This window comes from Herpailurus yagouaroundi, unplaced genomic scaffold, assembly GCF_014898765.1.
Source record: "Herpailurus yagouaroundi ecotype Mexico unplaced genomic scaffold, PumYag 202, whole genome shotgun sequence".
Classification (NCBI taxonomy): Eukaryota; Metazoa; Chordata; class Mammalia; order Carnivora; family Felidae; genus Herpailurus; species Herpailurus yagouaroundi.
The window spans coordinates 5149258-5171840 of NW_024412433.1; the positions used below are offsets into that span (position 1 = coordinate 5149258).

At 54.1% G+C, this 22583-nt stretch overlaps 1 protein-coding gene across 13 annotated transcripts in view; it reads right to left on the bottom strand.

Annotated features, from left to right (window-relative positions):
* Window positions 1–22583, bottom strand: part of AGAP1 (ArfGAP with GTPase domain, ankyrin repeat and PH domain 1) — a 548021-nt gene that overhangs the window by 519170 nt on the left and 6268 nt on the right. The window lies entirely within an intron of this gene.

Here is a 22583-nt window from a genome sequence, read left to right on the forward strand (position 1 = left end):
CCCCCCCCCCCCCCCCCCCCCCGTCTTCTCTCCCCAGAGCTGTGCAGCCTAAAGCTGGCTGGGCACCGCCCTCCCTGGTCTCAGGGGCACCTGACACAAACCACCTGCAAGCTCTTGCCCGTTCTATCTCCGCCCACGGGCTCTGGGGTCGGGCAGCCTGGATACCAGACCTGGTTTCTCCAATCCCCACCTGGAGAACCTCCCGTGAGGCTCACATCCCCTGAGCTTCTGAATCCCCACCATGACACGATGACATGGATCTGGTGGATCATTAGAAGAGGCAGCCAACGTACACCGAATTCTTGGCGCACAGTAGGTGCCCGCTAAATTTCAGCCGCTGTGATCAGCGGCACAGAGCAACCCCTGGCACCCGCTGCAGAAATGCTCGTTCCCTGGAGAGGACTTAACCACTGCCCACAACAAAGGCTCAGTGCTCTGTGACAGGGCGACACGCAGGCTTTCTTGCAGCGCAGCTGGAACTGCCCCCTCCCCGCAGCAGAGTTAAGATTCCGAAGCAAGAGAACGAGGTGGCTTGCAGCCCTCGGCTACAATCGGCCCTGCAGACAAGGAAGGAACGAGAAGGAACCCGAGGGTGCCTGCACACACCCAGGCTCACGAGGGAAGGCGGGAGGCGCGCATCTTTCCCAAGTTCCCACGTGGAGGAAGCTGGGCAGACGGGATTTGCTGAGAAGCCCATCTTCTTTCTCGGACCAGCTGAACCGACCGTCTCCAGCTTCTCCCCTCTGCCTCCTCCCCCTAACACCTGGCTCTGACCTTCCCCGGGGCTCGGGGCATGTCCCTGTGTCACTCTCAAATTCCAGACCTGAAGTCAGCCCGAAGTCCATAATCAACATTCTAATGAAACCTAAGAAACAGAAGGCTCCGGTGGAGGGGGGAATCTGAGTGTGTGGGGCCACCTGCCCCTGCCCCTGCCCACGCCATGGGGCTTGCAGGGTGGAAGCACTAACTCCTCCTGAAACCACCACCCCTCTTCCGACCCAATGCCTGGTGGGGGGGGGGGGGGGGGGGGCCTTCTCCTCAGCAGAGGGTAGATCGGTACAAACTTTCTGGAGTCAATGCAACAACACACCGTTTATATTGAAGAAAATCTTGGCACAACAATGACCCACCTAGGACAACGTCACCGAGAGGTCAGCACAGTTACGATGAAAACGCCCTCGGCCGCACACTTTAGCACACGGTTTAGGATACTGAACAAAGCGGCCAACTACGAAACATCCACACACCGGAAAAGACGACAGGTGAATTCAGCGAAGAGGCTCCACTCGAACCCGCTGCGTGTGAAAACCTCCCAAGAGCCTCTGTCCCGAGATGTGGGCAGACGGGACCAAATGGCGTGTAACGTGAGCCAGACCTACACACGGCATCTTGAAATGCTAGGTCTGGGGTTGTGGTTGTTTTTTTGTTGTTTTTTTTTCCATCTCTACTTTGAATAATTCTACAATGAACACAAATCATAAATGTTCAAAGTAACAGTTTGAAAATAACAGGATGGCTATTTTTCAGGCATTTTCCCACTTATTAATGTCTTAACGGAGGTCCCTTCAAACCACAGCTCCACTGCTACCTGGCCAGTGGCTCGCTAGGCAGCCTGGGTCCCCCCTCCGGTGGCCACAAGCTACCCACCGCATGCTGCTTCTCGGGGATTGTGCAACCTCTCGGCTCCTACCTGTCCCTGCTCGTCTGTGGCATGCGGAACAAAATACGAAGCTGACGCAGAAGGATCGCTGTTTCACTTTCGCTGGATACGGTTTCGGGAAGGCTCCAAACGTGACAATACTTCCATTCCAGGAGAAAAACAAGACCGGACCGTCCCCCTCCCCAAAGCATGTAGAGAAATGCCTCCCGAGAGGAGCTGCTATGGCATCTCGGCGGAAGTTTGCCTGTGTATTTATTTATTTTGTGGACGAACGCTACCAAACCTCGCCCACAAACACTTAGGATGTGACAGGAAAACAGGACTCCTTTAACTTTCAGGCTCATGATGCATCCAAAGTATTCTCAACCTAGAGAAGCAACACGTGCCTCAGATTTCCAATCTCGTGGTGGCGATGGCCTTTTACACACCACTCTGAGCGTGCACATCCTCACCAGCACCTTCTTCCCATTTTAATTTATGCACAACGATCTCATAAGGCTCCTACTGCCTCTGAGTCTTTTTTTTTTTTTTTTTTTTTTGGTGGGGGGGCGTTTTTTCTCTAAATAATTCATTGCTTGTTACCCTCACTCATCCACAAGAGATTTTTTTTTTTAATGTAAACCTTTTTATGTAACAGGATTACAAGACAGATCTTCTATATTTTCGAATGATTTTCTGGCTGCAGAAATAAAAATCTAATTCACAGTCTCTGAGGAAGCAGAGATGAATTCTCAGCAAAGGCGGCAGCCAGGTCCAAGCCTTCCTTGGAAGGAGGCAGGCCCTGGCATCGGAGCTACACCAAGCGCCTTCCGCACGGCTGCCCTGGGGACGCTTGTCGTGGCCGGCCCGCAGGTGGTGTATCAGCTGCAAGAGCCCAAATGTGCCTGGATTCATCTGAAACACAGAAATCTGGATGCAGCCCTCACTCGGTCCCCCACTTCATAAACCAGCCTTCTCCGTCCTGCTATTTGCTTACGATCACGTTGATATCTCAAGTTGCAAAGGAGGCAGGTTTTAAACGGGCAACTGGGTAGCTCAGTCGCTAAAGCATCCGACTTCAGCCCAGGTCATGATCCCAGGGTCGTGGGATTGAGTCCCATGTCAGGCTCTGCTCTGACAGCATGGAGCCTGCTTGGGATTCTCTCTCTCTCTCTCTCTCTCTCTCTCTCTCTCTCTCTCCCCTCTCTCTTTGCCCCTCCTCTGCTTGTACACACACTCTCTCTCTCTCTCTCAAAATAAACTTTTTTTTTTAAGTTTACAACATACATACATACGCATGAACACACATACACACAGATACACAGAATTCTGCATTTTCTATGCATGTCATTACACCTTTGGGGAAGGGGAGAGATGAATTATCATTCAATATCCTTGGTCTCAAGTTTCCACACCTATAAATTGGCAATTAAATCTATGTCTTTGAGTTGCTAGAGGATTAAGCCAATTAATACGTGTAAGCTGATTAACATGATTCATGTCACATAATCTGCAAATTATTATCATTACCAGTGCCAGTTTCACAAGTGTCAAGGTTTTTGGCTCTGACAATTCAGCTGCCCTGAACAGGGCGGGCCCCCCCCGGCCACGGTCCCCTCTTGGCCCCTGTTGCCATGGCCGGCCGCCAGGACAAGACCCAAGAGGACCCTTCAGCTACAGGACCAACAGGCACAAAGAAGGGCTATCAGAGGCAGCAGCCTGGAAACAAAGTTAACTTCAGGATGATGGTCACCGACAGCTATGCCACTGTCCATCAGGATACAGAAGTGGTATTATTTTGACGATTTCAAAAGTGAATAATCACTCACTTTTTTAAGAGGGTGGGAAAGATCACTCCTCTTTTTCTTGGCGTGGTGTGGGTTGAAGGTTATTTTCCTAGTCAATACTCAAAAGTTTACGTGTCGTTCTTCTCTTTGCACAACAGCAGAAAACGCCAGCCTAAGAGCCGTTCTGGAAGCTTCGCGCCCCCCCCCCACCCCCCTCAAAGGCTGATCTGCAGCTGACACAGGCTGACCCTAAAACAAGGAGATCAAAGTCCATGCTAGGGAGCTGGAGGGGGGCGGGGAGGCCATGATCACAGGAAGTCTTCAGAAGGTTAACTGTAGGGGCTTGGGATCCGGGCTGGTAGCCAGTTTTATTTCTGTCATCTTTAAAGTTCTTCATCAAACCCCGTTTCTGAAAAGCACTCAAAGATCCTGTCAGGAGAGGAAGACAACTCAACGCCCCTCTGCCCAAAAGCTGTAGAGACTCGTGATGAGATCAGTTAATCAGTCAACTGCTAAAACACATTTCCCAGCTCCTACTTGGATTACAGAACACAGCTGCAAAACAGAGTGTGGCCACACTGCGGTCTTCAGGCGAGAGGAAGATGGTCCACCCCGTTCCCTCCGTCTGGACATTCCTTCTGGGCCAAGCTCAAGGCCAGGGGACTGCAGGGTTAGAGCCCTGACTGAGTCGGCCACTCCTCCCCTCCCTGCTGGGGCAAGGAGGCTCTGTGGGCACAGCCAGAGGCAGTCCTAACTGAGGCCTCACCCCATGTGTCATTAGCCACATTTTATAATTTTTTTCACAATCTGTTTTATACCTTTAAACATTGCTCTGATCTAAACACACATTCTTTCAAATCTTCATAACATAATAACCTAATGGCTCTTACATTTTCCCAGTAAAAACAACCTCAATTAAAATAACAAAGATATCAAAATATAGATATCACATAAACACAATTAAATATATAAAATAAATAAAGATATTACTGGGGCACCCGGGTGGCTCAGTTGGTTAAGTGTCGGACTCTTAATTTCAGCTCAGGTCATGATCTCACAGTTCGGGAGTTCGAGGCCCAAGTTGGGCTCCGTGCTGACAGCTGGGAACCTGCTTGGGATTCTCTGTCTCTCCCTCTCTCGTGCTCTCTCTCAGAAATAAACATTTATAGGGGCGCCTGGGTGGCGCAGTCGGTTAAGCGTCCGACTTCAGCCAGGTCACGATCTCGCGGTCCGTGAGTTCGAGCCCCGCGTCGGGCTCTGGGCTGATGGCTCGGAGCCTGGAGCCTGTTTCCGATTCTGTGTCTCCCTCTCTCTCTGCCCCTCCCCCGTTCATGCTCTGTTTCTCTCTGTCCCAAAAATAAATAAAAAACGTTGAAAAAAAAAATTAAAAAAAAAAAGAAATAAACATTTATAACTAAATAAATAAGTATAAATATTATAAGAATAAATTATAGTAAAGACAGGAAGTAAATAGTTCCGTTTGCGTCTAGAAATTCGCTGCTCCTTGCTTCTGTTCACTTTGGAAGCCCATGGCTGACCTACACCCGCACTGACAGGATCTGATAGGGCTGAAATCAAAGCCCCGATCAGAGTGAATAATGAAGCACCTGTCACGCTGTATCACCAAGTGATACAGGAAAGGCAGGGGCAGGGGCAGACACTGTTAGGGACTCAACTATGCTCCCCCAATTCCATGTTGAAGCCCAAACTGCCCATGTGGCTGTACCTGCAGGCATGGCCTTTAAGGAGGCGACTCAGGTTAAATGAGGTCATAAGGGTGAGGCTCTCATCCGAGAAGACTGGTGCCCTTCTAAGAGGACAGAGACACGGGGGACGCACACACACAGAGAAGGCCACGCGAGGACACAGGGAGAAGGTGTCCCTCCATAAGCCAAGGAGAGAGGCCTCAGGAGAAACCACACTAGGGGACACCTTGAACTCAGCCTTCCAAAGTCTAAACCCTGAGACAGTAAACGTCTGCTGCTTAAGCCTGCCAGGCTGTGACAGTTTGTCGGGAAAGCCCTGCAGACTGACACAGACACTGAGCCCTTCCCATCCCCCACAGCGTCCCCAGACACTCAGATCTGACCCTGCAGGATCCTGTCCATCAACAGCAGTCGCATGGCTAACTTCTGGGTCAATCACATGATGGAGGGTGGATCCCACCGTGGCGACCCCGCGGGAGGAGGACAGCCCTACACGGCACGCATCCCCAAGCCGGGCATCCACACCACTGGCCCCCATGCTAGGGACATGACCTCAAGTCTCCCGGGGGAGCCAAATGAATGTGCACCCACCAGACAGACAACTGTCCGAGTGTCCGCGGTTGTGAGGAGAGGCCAGGTGGAGGGAGGTCAGCCAGGAAGAGTGGCAGCACGGACCGACCGGACACCCGGGGTGCCACGCACGTACGCTCATGTCCCCCGAGGAAAGCAGGATGACACTGAGGCTCAGAAGTCCAGAGACCTCCCCGAGGCACACAGTTAGAAAGCAGCACCAGGAGACCTGCGCTGTCCCTCGACCAGTAGTATCTACGGTGGAGACGCAGAACTGCCACAGGGAAGGTTCAAACAGAAGATTCCCGAGGTTGAGAGATGAAAAGCACACGGCATCCCTCTTTTGTTTCCAGATCCGGGAGCAGAGAACACTCGGGAAAGGCGCTCCTTCCACAGGGCACCCAGCCCTGCGCAGCGCGCACGTAAGTGGGTGTCCCCGAAGGCAGGGAAGACCAGAGGCTAGAGCCACGAGGTCTGGAGAGGAAGGAAGCATGGCCAAGTGCGCGCCCGCGGGAGCCGCCCGGTCGGCGTGAGCAGCGGCCCCAGCCACCTGTCACGGCCCACAGGCCGGTCCACCTGTCACGGCCCCACAGACCGGTCCACATGTCTCCCCACACCTGGTATCACCAGGCCACCCCCGCTCTACGAAGTACCTCACTTGCACGAAGGCTTAAAAGGCCACCCTGTCCTCCGGCATTGTCCCAGCTCCCTGTAGGTTTAATTTCTGTCCTTTCTATTTGCAAGCAATCATTCAAAATGTTTGAAGCCACCAATGAGTTGGCCTGTGATGTGCGTGCATGTTAAAGATCAGCATCGGTGTCAAAAGCCACCCAGGAGCCCCTCCCATTCTCTTTGGAAAGCACAAAGTGTTCGGCTCCACGGAATTTTCCACATGGAATCACGAGGAAGTGGTGGACTTGAGCAGATGCCTGAAATCACGCCGGCGACCCCCGGCGAGCATCTCCCTGCTGACAGGACGGCGTGGGCGCAGTCCCCGCCTGCTCAGGAGCCACGCCGGCTTCTGGACACAGCTTCTCCAACGGCGGCGTCTGTGGGCCTGCCCGGCCCCTCTGCTGCCATCCCGGTGGGGCTGTCAATCAAGGTGGCCAAGAGGTGGCTGATTCTGTCCAGGAACAGGAAGACAAGTGTGGCGTCCCAGACGCAGCGACTTGTGCCTGCTCCCTGGACCCCGCCAGTGGATCCCGGCCCAGTCCATCCCCAGGCCTGCTTCCCAGGCTGGCCTCCCATGCTGGCTCACCCCCCACACCCTTCTGGTAAATTCCACATCGGCTTGCATTAGCCAGAATGGGGTTCTGACGTTTTCAACCAAGGACCCAAACAAACCAACTTGCCGTGCCCTCCAGCATAAAGAGGAAGCAAATTCCGTTCTTAAACAGCAAAGACTATCTGCTTAGAGCAAACACTGCCTACATTTAGGAACTTCTTTTAGCGCCTTCAATCTGAAGACAATTCCCAAAATGGCAGCTACGGACAAACAGGCTCGCCGACTCATCACTATGACCGTGGGCGGCCCCTCCTCTGGGACATCTGAGTACGAGAATATGTGCGCCACACATCAGGCGTGCTCCTCGTTGCCATCCGTGGACTCAGCCGAGGGACAAGGCCTTCGCGGTCCTTCCGCTCTCAGGCGGTCAGGCTCCAAGGAGCTCTCACCACCCGCACCGCAGGCCCTGGATGAGACCCTGGGGCCCAGTCCCAAGACCACAGTCCCAGAGCTCTCTGAGCCCTTGCTGGGGAAGGAGGGGTCACCCCACGATTAGACCAGGTGCACAGGCCACACGCCTGGCACTGGTGTCGGGAGCCTCCTGAATGACCTCGGGGAGCAGTGGCACTTGACCTGAGCAGTGCAGGTGTCAGCCGGGTCAGGAGAAGAGAAGAATGCCTGGAGCCAGGATGTGGATCATCTGGAACCCGAGGTGGACAAGGGGGCCCCGAGGGACAGCTGGAAGTGACGTGCCCCCAGGGACGGGCAAGACCAGGCAGGCCCAGGCAAAGGGCCCCGGGTGCTAAACAAAGTAACTCCGTTGTCTTTATTTACCCCATGACTTGTTCTCAGAGGGTGAGGGGTGAGGTCAAGGAATTCCGACTTCCTTGAGCCATTAGAGGCTTTGCGCAGGGCAAGGCCTGGCCGGATCTGTTTTGGAATCTATTTACGGGAGAGCCAAGCTATGCAACACGAATTACCCATCAACATCCTGGGACATCTGAGCCCGCTGAGCAGACGTGCTGGCACAGGAGGTGAGACCTGACGGGATGGCCTGTGCCGGACCCCGTGTCCCGACAGGATGGCCTGTGACGGACCCCGTGACCTGACGGGATGGCCTGTGACGGACCCCGTGACCTGACGGGATGGCCTGTGCCGGACCCCGTGTCCCGACAGGATGGCCTGTGCTGGATCCTGTAAATACAAACACATGCTCATCTCACGCATGCACACACACGCACACACAATGCAGGGGACCACGCACAACATGTAAGGCTGAGCATAAAGCGTCTCGAGAGAATCCTGGGGGTCTTCACACTGTTAAACCCTGAAAGGCTACAGAATCGTTTTATTTAAAGTGATTTTTTTCTTTTAATGTTTAAGAGAAACAGAGTGTGAGCAGGGAGGGGAAGAGAGAGAGAGGCAGGGAGACACAGAATCTGAAGCAGGCTCCAAGCTTTGAGCTTTCAGCACAGAGCCCGACACAGGGGTTTGAACTCATGAACCTGAGATCACGACCTGAGCCGAAGTCGGATGCTCAACCGACTCAGCCACCCAGGTGCCCCTAGAAAATCAGTATTTATTTGGAAGAGCTCAACAGTCCTCTAGAAGGTCTGATGTGAGGGGCGGGAGAGGGCTGTATGTGGTGGCACCTTCTGGCTTTTTAACTAAAAACGGCCTCCCTGGCGGCACAGGTGTGCGGGGGCGGGGGGGGGGGGGCGGACACGGGGCCAGCCTCACGAGCTGGCAGGCGGCAGCACATGGCGCCCTTGGACGCACCGAAGGGAACGCGGGGACGTGAAGACGTCTTCCAAACTCAAGATCTCGAACCTTTAAGACAGCGTGGTGTCAAGAGAAGCCCGTAGGGAAGCCACACCTGAGCCAGAGAAGCACCGCGAGGCCCATCAACTACAGACGAGACCTGGAGAGAAGTGAAGTTCACCCCGAGGAGCGCCCCGTGCAGGCCCAGGCACGCCCACCTCGACAACCCACAAGCCAGCACGGGGGGCCCTGGCCAGCCAGGACGGCACGCTTTCCTCGTAACCTCCAGAGGCACCTGAGAGAATGACATCTGCACTCAGGCATCTTAATTCCTGGAAGCGGAGGCAAGGGGCAGGTTCCCCGGCTGGCACAGAAGCCCACAGCTCTCAGGGGACACGGGAGCTGCTGAGCACGCGGGGCCGCGGTGAGCCAGGGCGTATGTCCGGCCCAGAGGTCTGGCCTGCACGTGCTATTTTCTCATTGCCACGTCCAGGAAATCACCCCTCATCCTTGGTATATCCTCCCCCGAAAAGGTAAACATGCCCAAACTCCCCACACACCAAGATAAAAGGTGGCTCTCCAGCGTCCTGCTGATGTGGCATCAGGGCAGGAAGCGACAGGGACACTGACCGTCATCTCCCACCCCTGCACCGAACCCCACCACGAGCACTTTGGTGAAAGAAAACCTCTGTAGGAGCAAAATCTACTACAGGAGGAAGTCACACAGGGTTCTCTCCCCTCCTATAAATAAAAGAAAGACACTCTCCAGAATGTGGAGCTGTCGAAAAAGACTTACAGACAGAAGTTTCCAGGTTTACTCTTTGGCCAGAGAACAAGTGAGTAATTTCCCTGAGCCAAGCAAAGGTTAATCAACAAAGAAGTTCGTTAACTTGTCCTGACCCTGAGCTCAGGCTGCCAGGCAGTTAGTCATAAAGAGCTGGGTGGCATTTTTGGGAGGGGAGAGAAAGTCACATCCCCCCGGGGGGGGGGGGGGGACAGTTTCCTAGAAAACGTTGGGGACAAGGAGCAGACAGAGGCTTGCACAACCCCTCACCTCGCCCTCCTGTCTTCCTTCCTCGTGGAGAAGTACTGGGTCCCAGGGTGCACACAGGTACACACGCCTGCGGTGTATGCTAGGTGGGGGACCGGGCCAGCTCAGAGCTCTGCATGCAGATGAGAGGCTGGGAGGCAGGGCCGCCCTGGGCACTGTGCTGCATCCCTGGTCGCCACCCACCAGATGCCACTAACACTCTTCTCCAAAGTTGTGACAATTCAAAACTTCCCCAAACATTGCAAAGTTGCCCCCTTCCTAAGAAGCACCGGGAACCAAGCAGGGAAACTGAGGCCGGGGGCTCTCAGCGTGATGCAGAGGGTGGGGACCGGACCGTCGATGTCTGCCCGAGCCTTCCGCCCGCCTCACCCCATCGCCTGCGCCTCGTGTGTGCTACGGAGGCACCTACAAGCCAGCTCGTGGACTCTGCCCAGATGCTTTTAATTTTTAATCTCCTATAAGCACCCAGATGGGTCTGATTTTTACGAACATGAAACGAGTATGGTCACAGCTCCTCTCCCTGGGGCGTCCTCCCGTTTCCCACTCTGCCTCTTCCCCACCTCGGCCTCACCCCCACATCTGGCGTTAGTACAAGACACGCCCACGACACGCAGACGACGCATCCTCCCCCTGAAGGACAGGTGCTACCCCCAAGCAGTCACTGCCAGGAGCCTGCTGAGCCTACACCCTAAGTGGGGACCCCCACCCTGTGGGTGGGAGCATGAGATTAAACAACAGATTTGGAAAAGTCGGCTGGTTCTTTAGAAGTCAGATATACACCCGGAGCACCTGGGCCGCTCAGCCGGTTAAGCGTATGATTCCCGGTTTCAGCTCAGGTCATGATCTGGAGGTTTCGTGAGTTCAAGCCCGGAGTCAGGCTCTGTGCTGGCAGCACGGAGCCTGCTTGGGACTCTCTCCCTCCCTCTCCCTCTGCCCCTCCCCCACTCGTGCTGTCTTGGCTCAAGACAAACTTAAACATTTTTTTCCTAATAAAGAACAAATTTACATATACACCTACCACGCCAGCCCCAGGTACTGACCAAGGGACACGAAAACATGTGCGCACATGAACTGAACGCGGATGTTCACGGCGCCGTATCTGCAAAAGCCAAACCCTGCAACCACCACAATCAGCGTCCATCAGAAGATGAACTGCAGGAAACCCACATAACGGAATCCTAGTCAGCAATGAAAAGGAACACACTTCTGACGCTCCCAGCAAGCCGATCAAATCTCAAAATCACCACCGTGTGCGAATGCAGTCAGCACAGAAGGGGTCTGTTACCACGTGATTTCATTTCTCTTAAATTCCAGAAAACGCGAACTCACCCAGAGGGCCAGAAAGCACTCCGGTGCAAGCAGACGGGGGCAGAGAAAGGGACGGGTCGCGAAGGGGAACAGGCAATTAAGTGGGGAGACACACATGTTCGATATCCTGATTGTGGTTTCGCGGGTGTGTCTGTCAAAACTCGTCAAAACTGTCAACTTCAGATTCGTGCGGTATCTCTCACGTAAATCTTTTTTTTTTTTAATTTTTTTTTCAACGTTTATTTATTTTTGGGACAGAGAGAGACAGAGCATGAACGGGGGAAGGGCAGAGAGAGAGGGAGACACAGAATCGGAAACAGGCTCCAGGCTCTGAGCCATCAGCCCAGAGCCCGACGCGGGGCTCGAACTCACGGACCGCGAGATCGTGACCTGGCTGAAGTCGGACGCTTAACCGACTGCACCACCCAGGCGCCCCAAAATCTTAAGTCTCTGAAATTGCTGACGGAAACGTGTGCAGAAAGAGCACTGCTGTGCGGTTTTGACAGAAAGTGCGGGAAACATTCCATCACGTGAGGGCAGGCGTCCTGCCTCAGCTCGTGCGGACCGTCCAGCCGGGGTGGGGGGTACCCTCAGGAAACTGCACTGCTGCTGGGCCGGAAAGGACGGGGGGGCCCGGACTTCCCAATCACCCGGCGCGAGTCCCCACCGCCCCTCAGGAGCCCGTGGCCCGGGCAGGACACTGCGGTCGGCTCCCTGCACGGACGGTGCGGGGAGTCAGGCCCGGAACATGGCAAGAATCCAGACCATCGCCAGCCCCGGACGGCAATCGGAGGACACCATCCTGGAAAGTCAACCACCCACCCACCCACCCACCGCACGACCCGGGTGAGTCCCTGCTCGCTCTGCAGCCCGGGGCCCGATGTGGAAGTAGAGGTGGGGCCGTCTGACCCACCGGACCCACACCTGTGGTGGAAAGCAAATCCCGTGCCCAGCTCTGCTGCCCCGTGAAAACGGTCCCGCTGGGTTCGGTCCTGCCAGCTCAGCCACCTAACTCTGCGTGACCTCAGGCAAATCCCTTGGATTCTCAGGGTATCAATTCTGCCTATTATGCTAATTATAGCCCAGAGGAAAAGCAGCTTCTATTTATACATGTTAAAAATTAACTGCGTGCTAGCATCTCCATTATTAAAATGTCACCTAATTCGAGTGGCTTAAATTTAAGAGCCGTATTTCCAACCCACCCAGATTAAAGGTGCTGCAGATTTTCTGAGCTCAGGTGAAGTGTCAACGGACGCCATCTGGAAATCGTCCCTGTCCCAGGAGGCGAACCTGTCACTGCAGGCAGCCAGCTCTGCCATCGTATCTCCTCCTCCAGCAATCAAAACGGCCAGCCAGTGCCCGGGCACCCCCAAACCTCAGCAAGGGAGTAGAAGTGACCCAGCGCCTGCTCCCTTCTTCACCACCTCAGTAGTGATTAAAAGGCGAGGTGGGAATGCGAGCTTCGAATCACAAACTGGAACCTGCAAGACGGTCCACGAAGGGGGAGGCCCCCTGTGCCCCTGCAGACCTGGGTGGGGCTGATCTGAGAGGTTTCCGCTCTGTTTCATCAGCACATCACGACCGTGACTCGTGAGTTCAAATCCTAAATCGGCCAGCTCCAGGGCGTGGGTGCATTTGGGCCTGGCTTTAAACTCTAGGCCTCAGGCTCTTGACCTGTAAAATGGGGGTTCTACCACCTCTGTCCCCAGGGGGACCTGGATAAAATGACACAAAGCAGGTTTAAACCCTGATCACAGGGTCCCGGGCACGGCTCACGTTCACTAAACAGCTGGAGCTATTATTACGGGTTTTATTAAGTGAAGAAGAAGAAGGAGCTGGGAGAGCGGTCGTGAAATGCTTCATAGAAATTTCTGGAATCCGGAGCGGGAGCAGCTGTCAGAGACGCCTCCAGGCAACGGTGTCATTTACAAGGCAAACCCATGAGCCGCCCGCCTGGCTGCCGGCGCAGAGCTGTGCCCAGGTCGCGGGGAGACCCGGACCCCCGCAGCGGCCTCGGCCGTGTGAGCCTCCCCCCGGCGGTAAACGGCCGTTCAGGTCTCCTCTTCCTAAAAACGAACGGGAGCTGACGTCTGGAACGGAACCGCCAGAGGAGGAGGGTGCGGAGGCTGCTCGGCCAGTCGGCACCGGTGCCCGGCCTGGCACAGCGCACGGCTCGTGAGCGGCCGTCAACCGACCGCCTGCCCGATTCCCAGCAGCTGCTCGCTTCGCTTGGGGCCTCCCAGGTACGGAAGCTCGGCGTGGAAACCAGCCACGAGTGACCACCAGCTGATCCCGGGACGAGAGAGCAGGAAGTTCTGGGGAAGAGCCCGGCTCCAAGAGTCGGCCCAGCCCAGTAGGACCTGGCTGCCTGGGGCTCTAGGGACAAAGAATCAGCAAGAGGCTGTTGCAGCCGAGGGTTCCCTCGAGCTCAGGGAAAAGCCTAGACAGAATCTACCCGAGATCACAACGCTCATAGAGCAAATACCAGGAAAACACACTCTAGCAGATTCCACCGGCGGCCGGCTGGGGCCTCAGTCTAATGTCCTGTCCGTGCAGCCCCCTGCCCAGCAGCCCCTGGCTCCCCATCTCCGTGGAGTGTGGGGGGGAACCGGCCAGCGTGGATCTGGGTTGGGGAAAACAAGTCTAAGTGCCCGGCTTGCGTCGGTGGCCTCGAGGCTCGGTGGCCTCGAGGCTCGGTGGCCCTGCTCACGTGGACGCAGCCCCTGACGGCTTCCACTGAGGAGTGTTCCCAGGGGCATGTTTTCAAACCAACAGAGAAACTCTTGGTCAAAATAAACTCAGGTTTCTGATTACGATTCCTGTTTTTATGTCCAGAAAGCCCCAAAAAGGCAGTATCATGATCGCTAAGGTTTAAGTCATGTTTTTTAAATATTGGAACCCAAGCTCCAGAAACCCCAGGATCTAACAGGACTTATGTAACAAGAGCCAAGGCAACAGTAACCATGGAAAACGGACCTTCCAAACACAAGTTTCTGGAAAAGTTCACCGCAATTAGCTTTACGTGGTATCTTCCTAAAGAATTCTCAGGCAGGGACTGTTTTCAGGAGCAACATGTGGTTGCAGCAGGGTGGGGAACTGTGCTCTAGTGGGAGGAGACGTACACCCCAGCGTAGACCGTCCACACACTTCTCCACCGCCCACCCTTCCTGCGAACAAGCCACTGGTGAGGTGGCCAAGGTTGTTCTCAGGATAAAACGGGGGAAGACTCCCTCGTGCATTCACACACACACACACACACACACACACACACACATACACCACACAAAGGAGAAGAGGGAGGGATGAACAGGGGGTCTGTCTACACAGGGGTGGAAAAGGCAGACGTCCCTTCATCCCTGCAAAGTGGCCTTTAAGATAAAGCCTCAGAAACAAGAGGCTTTTTGGTACCAGGAGGGGAGCAAGCAGTAAGGAGAATCTGGGCTGCCCGTTAGGAAACTACCCGATGAAACGTACGAGGCAAGTCTTCTGGAAACGTCTTCCACCATGATAACCCACGAACGAGACTAGAACGTTCTTTCACAAACTGAACCGGAAGAACCCAAGTTTCCCTGGCTCACAGCAGAGGACACGTTCAAAAGTCAAGCTTTTCCCACTGCGGGGGGCCGGGGGGTAATTGTGAGAGAGGGAGGGGCACTCAGAGCCACCACCCTTTCTTCAGAAACTCGACCCTTCCCTCATTGAGTGACAAAGAGGTGACAACCTAGACAGGGTCTGCCATAAATCCCCCTCAGCTCAAAGCCTGCTCGCGCTAAACACATGACTGTGACAAAAATGGAAACCGAAGCCGGGGCTCCGGCTAGAGATTTTGGACGCACGGGCCCACTCGAACAGAAATCTGGCGTGGAAACCAAGGCAGGGGCTGTGAGCAGGGATGCTGAAGTCCTGAGAAGAGGAGAGTGGAGTCCGACCGGCCGGCAGAGGCCGGGCCGGCCCCGAGGGGACTCAGCGACACGCACGCGGCAGCAGAGGGCTGTGATGGAGCCTTGCAAGAGGATCTGGGAAGGAATCTGCTGACTCAACACCCCCAAGGCCTCGGGGTCCACGGCCGCAGGGTCCAAGGCCGCGGAGTCTGGGCCAGCTCTGGGCAGGATGTGGACAGCACTGCAGGGGGCAGATGAGGAGGAAGCCGCCGACTATCAGCCCCTGTGAGGTCACGGCTCGCGGACAACTCAGAAGACACACCCCGTTTGCGTCCACTCTGGAGAACAGGACTTTGGGGCCAATCAGGTTCTGTAACGAACACTGCAATTAACGTGGCAAAGACAGGGATCACACTGTAATTCAGCTCCCATCTCAGGGCCAGGATGACTCCAATTCTGGAGGCTGCTCCCTAAAACTCATGAGCCAGGGAGGTGATGGAGGGCTTAATTAGACTTCTCGGATGCGCCTGAAAATCTGCCGTATAAGTCGGGCACGTAATAGACTCATTAATCGCACCTGCAACATTTACCATGTGCTCGTGACGACCTTGACGCACTATCACCAGGTCAGACAGCCACACACCTGCTTTCTACCCTAAGTATGGGGGACCAGGGGACCTCGGGACACTGGAGGTCAGTACCCGTGAGGTTCCGTCCGCTCACCCCGGCACACGCCCAGGTGGCAGAAGCCTTCAGCAGACGTACCCCTGTTACACGAGGCACACTAGTGCTTGTCCCTCCATGTGCTCCATGGGTTCCACACACACACCACAGTGTGTTTCCTTCCCTTTACTGGGTATTACTCTCCTGAGTGGAATCTCACTCGGAGTTTGCTGGAGGAGGGATACTCGGATGAGACCATTCAACGCAAGGCCCTAGGGCAGGCTGGCCTCGTCGGACCATCTCCTCCCCACCCTTCATCCCCACCTCCCCCCTCCACCTCCACCAGACTCGGTCATTTTGGGGGACGATGAGTCACGGATGAGGCCTCAGCAGCCACTCCAGAGACAGGAGGAAGCCTGAGATCAAAGTTCAATCGTATGGATTCTGAAACTGAGGCCCAAAGGGACGCGTATTTGCCAAGAATTCCATGGCAAGTCACTGAGGTGGGGGCCTTAGATCCCCAGGCCTTACAGGCCACAGTCACCATGGCTGTGATCCGCTATGACATCATTCGATTTCCAGGGAAGTGGCCGCAGTATAAACCAGTTAAGCAAGAAAACGCCTGTCTTGCACATCAATACATTGGCCACGTCGAAAACCACAGTCCTTTGAGCCACCCCCCCACCCCTGCAAAACCACTGAGGCCGGAGGAGGGGCTGCCCTCCCGAACACACACATCGAGCTGCAGAACTCAACTCAGAGTTCAATTCAAAGTCTCCTTTTGGGTTCACATCTAAACTGAGTCAAGACTGGGGTGCCTGGGTGGCTCAGTTGGCTAAGTATCTGACTCGGTTTCGGCTCAGGTCATGATCTCACAGATCGTGAGTTCGAGCCCCACATCAGGCTCCGTGTTGACAGCATGGAGCCTGCTTGGGATTCTCTCTCTCCTCCTCTCTCTCTCTCTCTCTCTCTCTCTCTCTCACATAACCTTAAAGAAATAAACTGAATCAAGATTAACACAACAAAAAGCTGTCCTTCCAAAGCACAAGTGAAACTGACTTCCCCTGCAGAATGAGACCCCCCCCCATATGTGGGACCCACACTTAGTAAGGGCTTTGACCCCACTGTGCCGACACTAAGCCTGGAACCTGACACCATGACACCCTGCCTGGCACTGTTTCTACAAATCCTTTGGATTCCTAGCCCTAGTCGGCCCAGCCTTGGAAAACTCTGCATTCTATAGAAAGAGCTAGACAGCAACCCTCTGGATGGATAGAGAGAGATACAACACTTCAGAGCAGAGAAGCAGGGCAGTGAGAACAGAGCAGCTCCCTCTACACGTTCCTTCAACTCTTCTGTGCATTTCCAACTGTTCATCACAAAACAGTGGGGAAAAGAGAGCCTCCCAGGGCTGTGGTTAAGCCACAAATTTCATCTCTTAGTAGCAAAACGCCTTGTTCGTATGAATCTCAGACCCTAGGCTAGTGGCATATCCCCCTCCCTAAGCAGACCCCAGAAGAGGGTGCGCCTGGGGTGATGGTGTGTCAACTCCATGAGTAGCTCAACACAAAGAGCCCTGAAATTAATCTCAACAAGTCGGGGGGTGCCGATCTCCCCAGACGAGGAAGACCACAGCACTCTGGGATTCTTTCATCCCAAGCAGGCAGTCTGTGAAATGAAAAATCTGAGTGCCCCACAGCCGACATGCCATCAGGAGCAGACGGTGGGATGCTAGAACACGGGCTCTCACGTCTGAGTCTGGAATTCTGAACCACTTTCAAGAGGAGCTGCACTGCCAGCACATCCGGACCTCACCTGGCCTCCAGGTGGGGCCGCAGAGACTTGTGGGGAGATGCACAAAACACACCTGGCCAGGATTTCAGCAGCACCCAAGCCTCTCCAGGCAAGCTGGGGGTCTAGGGAAACAGTGTGGGGCCTGGGGAGTCTGAAGCAGGGAAAAAAACCCTAGATTTAGATGATGGGCAAAATGAGATTAAGTAACCTTTTCATTTTACTCCCCAGCATGAGGACAAACACAAATTGAGAAACGTTGGTAAAACTGAAATTTTCCCTTTAATGACTTTAAACATTTCTTTTAAATATTTATTTAGAGAGAGAAAGTGGGGGGGGGGGAGAGGGAGAGAGAGCGAGCATGTGAGCAGGGAAGGGGCAGAGAGCGAGAGGGAGAGAGAGAATCCCAAGCAGGCTCCACACTGTCAGCACGGAGCCCGACGTGGAGCTCAAACCCAGGAACCGTGAGATCATGAATCTCTGGGCTGCAATCAAGAATCAGACGCTTAAGCTGACTCAGCCACCCAGGCCCCTCAAAACTCAAATTTCCTAAAGTGAAAAAATTGGAACCTGACTTTTCTGTGGCAAGACCGTGAGATTCCTTCCGGCAAAGATGAGAGTTTTCCAAGGCCTCCTGCTGACACGAGATGACGCGTGTCTGTCAACGACCCCCTCCCCCATGTCATCAGCTTCCCACCTTCTGGGGCTCCAGCAGGGCACCCTCTGGGAGCCCCTAGGCCTCTTCACGGCGCCCCCTCTAGGTCGCCTAGCCCACTACGCACCAGGGCCAAAGCACACGCCTGCCCGGTCTACGCACGGCAAACGGCCCATTTCCCTCTGTAGTCCTGGCACCCGGCTCCACGGGTCTATGGATTCAAGCCACTGAGTGAAACTCACCGACACCCAACAGATAGACACAGACATACGCTCAGTATGCGCATGAACAGATAATCAGATGTAGCTACAGGCGGACACATCCCTCAAGCATCATGTGGTATCCACCCTGAGAAAGGCACCGCCGGCCAGGAGGCCACCGGCGGGACGAGCAGGGCCTCAAGGGCCACCACAGTCCAGGCTCTGTGAGCCACAGCTCGATCACAGAAGTCCCCGTGTGCACCGGTTCAGCTCCTGGACAGAGACGCACAACAGCCACGCTCCCAGGGGGCTCACGTGCAGGTGCCTCGGACCCCCATCCAAGAGTCTGCGGAGGAGGGAGGGGCCGGGATGCACCCCGGGATGCCCACCTCTGGGTCCGTCCCACAGACGGGGCGATTCCTGACCGACATATGCAGACCAACCCCACAGGGACAGGGTCCTCTTCCACAAACCCTGGGTACCTGCCACGCGTGGCCAAGCACCTCCCCCGCCCAAACCTCAGGACATCGAAAGATGGAATCCCCACCACGCGGCCCCACTCTCGCGTTCCCAGGATCGAATCCCAGTCTCTCGCCCCCCCCTCCCCCCATCCTGAGGCTCCCACACGGCTTCGGGCCTGCACCTCCATAAGCATCCCACGGACCCGGTCTCCGTGTCCCCACCTTCCCGCCCAGACCCCCACCCTCCGCCACAAGGGCCGGGAGGCGGCTTCCAGTCTCGAGCCCTCCCTGCCATTCCCCACGACCGCAGCGACTGCAGCGGCCAACACAGCTTCCAGGCCGCACGGCCGCCGCTGAGCGTCACAGCACTGCCCTCCCCACGCAGAAATCCATCACCGGTGGTCTCCCACTGCCCAAAGTGCTCTCGACCTGCTCTCTGGGGCTTGTAAGGCTCTTCTCCCTCATCCTGGCCTCCTCGATTCTCTGGAGGCTGAGGATTCAGTGCAGACGTCTCAGTCCTCTTACCCACCAGCCGGAAAGCCCTCCGGTGCCTGATTCCTACCCGGCTTCCAGGTTGGGTTCAATCCCATCCCCCGGGAGGCAGCCCTCCCTTCCCCGACGCTGCCCACAGCTGCCCGTGATCTCAGGTTGCATCCCTGTGGCCTCCTGAGCGAGATCTGGAGTGTGCCGGGAGAAGGCTCAGGTCCCACACATCTGCACACCTGAAATTAAAAAATTCCCCTTTGCCACCTTGTAGGTGCTCAATAAAATCTTGTGCCTACTGTTTCTCACACTAGCCACTTCCCACGCTAAACAGGGAAGATAAACAGAGCCCTCCCACCCCCATCCCTCAAAGTAAACATCTGCTCTGGGAGGCCACTGGAGAAGCTCACACACTTCCACCCTTATGAGCTACCAGGTATGGCCTCAGCGGGCCTCTGTGGAGGGAGATGGGCAGTTCCAGGACGCAGCAGAATGAACAAATAACCCCTTGAGAGTAGCACCGTTGGCAACCCTTAGCTTTTGTTTGTTTCCGGCCTTGCACATAATTGCTACAAACAACAGAAACTGAGTAGTGCTAATACGTAACTATAAGACCACAGAACAGTTCAGGCCCAGAGTAGAAAATGAGTTTCCTTTCAAATGCCACCACAGATCCAAGGGTTATCTAAAACCCAGGATGGATGTGGGGAGACCAGTGCTGGCCAGGCTGGGATCTGGGATCGGCGGGATAGAGTACCCCAACTGATTACGAATTTGCCGAGAGCCAGGGAGAGCTGAAAGGGGCCCGTTCTGGTCTCAGGGGAGTTGTACCATTCACGTTTTAAAGAAAAGTACTTCCTGGCGAAGGATTTCACTCAGGCAGCTCCCCACTTACAGAGCTGTAATTATTCAACTCACAAGGATTTAACAGTTCGTAGAAAATCCGGAAGTCTAAGACAGTGCCGGAAATTTACTAGCCACTTAAACATTTGTTTATGAACAAACAATGGAAAGAACAAAAATCAAAGGACGAATGCAGCACCTAAGCCACCTGAGTGTCATGTAATGAACTCTGAACAGCAATGAAAGGTCTCTCCAGATAGGGGCTGCCCTCCAGATAGAGTGGTTTCATGATTGCTTGTGTCCAACCAGAGAGAACAGGTAACACGACACAGCTCTCCACTCCCAGGCACCTGACAGGAACCAAAAGTCAGGCACGAGAATGTGCACGGAGGCACTGTTGTACCAGCAGAAAGTAGGAAACTACGCAAATGCCTATCAATGGTAGAACAGACTAAAAAAACAAAGGCGACCTTTAACTACACGCAACACAGATAGGTCTTGCCTTGCCGACCACCTTCTGGTTCTTGATCGGAATGCGGGTTACACATATGGTCAGTTTGTGAAAACTTCCTCCCTTATGACTCGGGCGTCTTTCTGTATTTACGTGCTATGTAAAAAAATAAAATAAAGAGTTCAAAAAAATTAGGGAGTTTGAAGTGGTCTCAATCCCGGCAATCCCAAACTTGAAATAATAATAGCACGTGGGAAATCAGAGCCCCAGACTTGCCTGTTGATGCCGAAATTAAAACAATGCTCTTGTTTGTTTGTCTGAAATCAGGTTCACCAGCCCGAGCTACCAGGGGCCTTGTTAGAACAGGAGACGGAATCACGGCTCACAGCAGCACCCCAGATCCTTAAAAACAACAACAAAGGGTAGGCAGGCAGGCTTACGGAAGTGCCCTCCCTGGAAAATAAGCCAGCTCTCCCCCACAGAAAAGGACAACTGGAAACACAAACAGCTGAACCTCAGGGCCATCGGCTCTCTCCAAATCAATTTATTTTTCAGTACAAAAGCTAGCAAGTAACTAGCTTACCTACATTACCAAATCTTGCTGAGGACCACCGACCACCCTCACACAGACAGCATGCTTCTGGGCTTGTATTTCAGGAGCAAAAAGCCCGTTAGGAAGCTAAGTTGGGTCTTATTTGGTTGAAGGCACTGATTAAAACAAAACAAAACAAAACTTTCTAACTAACTTCTTCCTTTCCCCGATACTGTTGGTACGTCCCTTTTCAAGTGAAACTCATTGAATTTCAACTAAACTTACTTCCTAAAGATACTACTCTCCCTTGAAGACTATTATCTGAGAATAAGGTAATGGTAGCTTTGGTGAGGCTGTGTCCTAAGCTGGAAATCAATATGGTTCTATTTGCGAAAGCCTGCTGAATGTTGACATTTCTAAGACCAAACATAAATCGCTTGTGAACATGGCCGGTAATTATTTGGAATTCTTCTCCCAGAACCATGAAAAGTGTTTCCCACCCTTAAAAAATGAAAAATAAAAAGCAGCTTCTAACCACGATGCTAATGACAACCAGACGGCATGAGCAGTTTTAAAGAGGAGACAGTTGCTTGTGTAGAAACACTGTACAAATACTCCAACACTGCAGCCCAAAAAAAGACAATCCCCATCAAACAGCGGGAGAAGTGTGAAATTTGCAAATGAGCCCCTGGTTAAACAAAAACACCAATCTGTTCCCAGACAGCTTAGGGTGGCCACCTGTTCCGGGCTGGTGGCAAATTCTGATTACCAGTGGAAGAAACAATATCTAAGCAATGACAGCCCCCTCTTGGGCCCTGGTCCCCACCCTCGAGCCTATATTTAGTCTGCTCTTCATGGAAAATGTTCCGACCTCGCACACAGACAAGCTCTTGGGCTGGTTATTCAAAGGGTCCATTAACAACCTCTTCTGGCTGGGGGGGGGGGGGGGGGTATTTGCTCTCCCTCCCACACAAGCCCCAGAGGCAACCAAAACACCCCCTTCTGGCCTTGATCAGCTGTGAGCAGGAGCCCAGGGAGGTGGAGGGACTGGGCCCAAACTGCCCTGTCTCTGGATGGGTCATCGCTGTATCTTGGGTAAGTCACTCCACACACAGCCCTGCAAGCAGGCTTCCCGCACTGTTAGAAGAACCAAAAATCCCCGTCAGCCCCTCAGGGGCACGGAGCTCCCAGAAGAAGGGGGTCCAGCGCCACTGCACATGCAGAGCCTTGCCCCCATACCCTGCACAAAAATAACAGATGCTGCAGAGATTGGAGATTAATATCCGCACAGTGCATTTTGCGTCTCAGAGAAAGGTACTTAACAAAGGGAAGGAATTATGCAGCTAAGCACCAGATCAGAACCCCCGAACCCTGGATTTTAAAAATAACTAAGCCTGATCCGCTTTGCCAAACTCAATCACTTAAAGCAAAGGATTCAAAGGATCTGCGGTGTCGGGAGAAGGGGGCTGGGGGACGCGGGTTTGTTTGAATGTTGAGAAACACGAGACAAGATCAAATCAGTAGTTAAAACAAGACAGAGCGAGACTCGCAAACTATAAACACCTGCGGGGGACAC